At 33.2% G+C, this 5,000-nt stretch overlaps 1 protein-coding gene and 1 long non-coding RNA gene across 4 annotated transcripts in view; one reads left to right on the top strand and one right to left on the bottom strand.

The window, feature by feature from the left end:
- Positions 1-1,833, bottom strand: part of LOC119582590 (probable tubulin polyglutamylase ttll-15) — a 28,030-nt gene extending 26,197 nt beyond the window's left edge. The window contains exon 1 of one of the 3 annotated variants that reach the window (XM_037930961.1): positions 1,652-1,833. The gene's annotated coding sequence lies outside the window, so the exon portion shown is untranslated. The remainder of the gene's footprint in view (positions 1-1,651) is intronic. The other 2 variants (XM_037930959.1, XM_037930960.1) reach the window with 2 other exon arrangements.
- LOC119582593 overlaps positions 1-5,000 on the top strand; it is a 13,186-nt gene that overhangs the window by 3,334 nt on the left and 4,852 nt on the right. The window lies entirely within an intron of this gene.

Below are 5,000 nucleotides of genomic sequence, written 5' to 3'. Positions count from 1 at the left end.
GATTGCCAGGGGGACGCGCGGTATATCAGGAAGATTACAGCTTAAATTCCGTAAATGCCGTGTAAATGCGAAACAGCCAAGGAAAGTTCGTCGTTTGTCGGTGATATACTGACGATGATTTGCCTTCCTCGCCGAATCTGGATTGTCTCGGTATGACGTAATGGGGACAATGCTGATAACATGTGGCCGTTTTATATAGACTTTTACACCCCAAAGCTTCGTTCATGTTGGTCATATTTTGCCAAAATAATCGTGATTTCTATAATGATTATGAGTAATGATGCAATGACAAAGGCAAGGCTGATCAGGTTAATTATAAATATGATACTGACAAATATGAATAATGATAAGGATAACGATGGTCATGACTATGGTGATAATAACATTATTATTAACCAGACACAGTAACTAAGATAATTTTGAAAATTAAAATATTAGTAGTAGGATTCTTGTACAAAGTAATGTATATACATAATGCTGTTTCCAGGTATTGCTACTGGTATTACTTTTTATCACTATTATCATCTTTATTATTGAATTCACTATCATTTATCGGTTTTCATGTTATCATTATCGTTAGTGTTGTTTTACTGAGATGATGATTGTGATTATAATCATTATCATGATGATGGTGATATTGATGATGGTGATACTGGTGAATGATAACGATGATGATGACATTGATAATGATGATGTCATTGATTATAATGATAATGATGATGGTGATACTAATAATATCAATATTAATAAAAATAATTATCATTGTGTTATATTACTGTTTATTATTATTATTATTACTACTACTACTACTACTATTACTATTACCATTCCTATTATTACTATTATTTTATTCATCATCATCATTAGAATCATTATCACTGGTCATTATCATCATTATTATTGTGATAGTGATAGGAACAATTAAAGTTGTCCAACAAAAGATGTAATATGATAATAAGAAAATAAAACGGCAATTGCCAGTGAGGATGCCAATTCGAATATATGACATTAGTAATTATACTATTGGTAACCGACCATGTTTGTGAAACTCGTGACCACAAAGAGGCAATGGTGATGGTATTCGTTGCAATACCAAACGAGGCTTTGTTTCAAAATGCATTCCAAAATTCACAATTTACTAAGCACATGTAGGCGCCCTTGCCCTGAACACCCGGCACTTGAGGAGTCTGGCATGTCACTCACCGCACTGATCGATCTGTTCCTTTGCAATTGCGTATACGCCATGTCCTAGCACTGTATCTCTGACCATAGGTAAACATCCTCTTAAAACGTGTATACGTGATGACTGACCTACGTGGGAGGCTTTCGTTCGGTGATGCAGTTCATAATAAGGATATTTAGGATAAAATGTTACTCACGGCGGCGGGAGGAGGCAGCCCTGTGAGGGTTAACGCCCACTTTGGTATGCTTTTCTCCTCTGCACTAATTATCATGGTTATCTTCGTTTTCATTTCACACTGTATATGAAACCTTGTGCCATGGCAGCACGATAGGTCTAGAAATATGCAACATATCGCCTGTCACGGGAATAAAGGGCAGGAAATGCCCACCCGGTAACATCCACTTTAAAGGAAAAAAATACGGCATTCCACAAAGCCTTCTAGCTGCGGCGAACACCTTCCTTACCTACCTTTGATTTATATCACTTGCGCCACCAACGACACCCTAATTAATCCTGGAAGTATGTCGACTCTGTATTCCACCACATACTCTACTTGTTGCCGAGTTTTGACAGAGATGCACGTTCACACAACTACAACACGAATACAACACAACATCACTCACATGGCCAAAGTGTTTGCTGCCGAGGATCCCCGTCTTGTTGTCGTACAGCATAACAATAATGTAAGCTGTAAATATAACTTTGAGCTCTTGTGGATTTGAGGCTTAAGTCTAAAATTATATAAATGCATTCAATGTTTTGTGTTTTCCATCGTAAACAAATACATAATTTCATTGCCCGGGAAAAACAATGAGTCTGAAATCCTCTTACGTCTGGACGCGGCAGTACTCGAAATCAAGGAAGGATTGAGAGGCGCATTTGTGGCGGGAAAATTATTTTAATTTGTCCAAGAAACAATATTAATAATACCAGTAATCATAATGCCAATGTAAATAACAGTAAAGATGCAACTCTGTATGGCAGTTCTGAGGGTAGCAATTAAAAAGGAGAAGCACAAATGATAAATCGAAATATCAATTGTTATAATGCCAGTGACACTATGGAAAATAAAATGACAGTTTACTGCACTGTACCAGTAATAGTAGTAGGAGTCATTATTATTATCTTCATTATTATTATCTTCATTACTGTGATTATCATAATCATCATATTATTATTATATCTTATCAATTGTTGTTGTTATATTATTGTTATTAATATTATTTATATAAAAATCATGATCATAATTATTACTGTTCTCATCATTATCATTATTACTATTATAATATCATTATTATGATTATCATCATCATCACTATTATTATTGTCATTGTTATCATTATTATTATTATTTTATAAATAATGAAGATGATGATGATAAATAACAAAAATAATAATAATTACAATCATCATCATCATCATAATAGTAATATTGAGAGTAATAATAATAATAATAATAATAATAATAATAATAATAATAATAATAATAATAATAATGATCATGAAAATTAATATAATGATAATAATTATAGTAGTGAAAGTAATAATAATAATAATTATAGTAGTGAAAGTAATAATAATAATAATAATAATAATAATAATAATAACAATAATAATGATAATAATAATAATATAATATATATATATATACATATATATATATATATATATATATAGTGTATATATATATATAATAGTATATATATATATATAATTGTGTGTGTATGTAGTAGTGTATGTGATATATATATATATATATATATATATATATATATATATACAGTATGTATATACATATAGAAGCAAAAGTAATAATAACAATAATAATAATAGTAATAATGGTAACAGCAATAATAATAACAATAATGATGATAATCATAATGATAAAAATAATAAAACAGTATTACTAGCAATAACAAATTATTCAAATTATGATGATGATCTTTATGATGGTGATGGTGATGATGATGATTATTATTGTATTTTTGTTATCACTTATCAATATTATTAGAATTATCAGAATTATTACTATGACATCATCACCCGATGATTATCTAAAATGTTAGCACATTTTTCAATTTTATTACTATTATTGATACTATAATTAAAAGTATCATATTATAATTATCATCCCCATTATAACTGGCAAATTTTTATAAATTTTCGTGCAGCACGTTTCCGTTATTACACTGATGTTGAATCTTATAAACAATAATAATCTTGGTAGTTCTAATAATAATGATAACGATAATGACAACAGTAAAATAAATTTAATTATCATTACTATGATTACTATGATATTCATAATACTAACATTAGTAATAAAAATGATGACAGTTATATGTAGAATAACATAAGTAGTAACATCAGTGGCTGAAATATCATCAGAATTGAAATGTCACAGCAAATATCATGAGGTCAAAACTTGGTCAGTTACGTAAACACTAACGACAAAAAACAGGTCGCAGTGTACCAAAGACAGGCAATTATTGACCCTTTAGCTCGAGTTCATTGTCCCTCTCCCCCTTCCCTCCTCTCCTCTCCCCCATCCCTCCTCCCCGTTCTCCCTTCCCTCCTCCCCTCCTCCCCACTCTCCCTTCCCTCCTCTCCTCTCCCCCTTCCCTCCTCCCCTCCTCCCTTCTCCCCCTGTCAGCCCTCATCTCTACATCCGGCCGTCCACGAGTTATCACGACAACGGATATGTACATCCGCACTCTCTAGTTATTTGTAGGCAGTTCTCTTAATATGTCCGGAACTTGCCGATTTTTTACCTGTGTTACTTATGCCTCTTTAAACACGTTTCTCTTCCTCTTCTCTTTTTGCGCGGCTTTCATCTGAATTTGTAAGAAAGTTTGTCGGTACATTTTATGCAGTTGTTCAGATGGTTCTGTATATATGTATCTCTTTTCACGAATTTCATTGTAAAGAATGTTCATATATTTATAGAGCTTACGCTGTATTTTTTCCTCACGAGAACGAAGCACCTATATGTTAGAGAAACCTGATTGTTACTTTCAGAATTATAATTCACCGCGTCGTATTGATGTTTGTGTGCTCTCGCGTGTACAGTATGTGAGAGCACTTTGACTTTCGCTGATCCTGGCTAAAATAAACTGTAACTCTACTCTCTACACAGCCCCATTATTTGTGTCCAATTAAACACATATTTATTACTACACACAAAGGAGGATGCTGCTATTAGAGAAAGAACAATACTGAAAGTACATTATGGAGAAAGAGAATGGTAGAGCTAGGAATGTTTACTTTTTGTTTGCCATATCCCTGAATTTTTATTATCTTTGTTTTTGTTTCCCTTACAATGTTCTGACGACGCTTCCACTTTTCGTAAAGCTGCTATGTCCACGGAAAATGCAAAAAGAAAAAGAAAGGAAATAATGGCAAGGTAAGTTGGAATTGCAAACATTGGAAGACTCTTTTCACACAGATTGTCAAGGTCGCAATATTTTATTCTCTTCCTTTAGAGAGCACACGAAAACACGCAGTGGTCATGGAAATGAAAGCAGCCTCAGTCATTTGCCTGCCGAAGCATGAAGTAATAGTAGTATTAGGTGAGCGTTAATCCATAACGTGAATAAATAAACTATGACGCGATAATCAGAGCACGGGGTCGATCTACCTTGTTGTTTCTCGCACGAGCCGAGTGCTGGCAACTCTTCAAGAATTACCTTCCTCCCTTGTTACGCTGTGAGCTTGGGAAATAGCTGACGTGGCTAAGTCCTTTCAAAACTCTTATTAATTCTGGGGCGGAGTGGCCTTTAACCATTTATGAATAGAAATTCAACAGTATGAGCATTTG

Source organism: Penaeus monodon, chromosome 16 (assembly GCF_015228065.2).
Source record: "Penaeus monodon isolate SGIC_2016 chromosome 16, NSTDA_Pmon_1, whole genome shotgun sequence".
Lineage (NCBI taxonomy): Eukaryota > Metazoa > Arthropoda > Malacostraca > Decapoda > Penaeidae > Penaeus > Penaeus monodon.
This window is presented reverse-complemented; position numbering and strand designations above follow the sequence as displayed.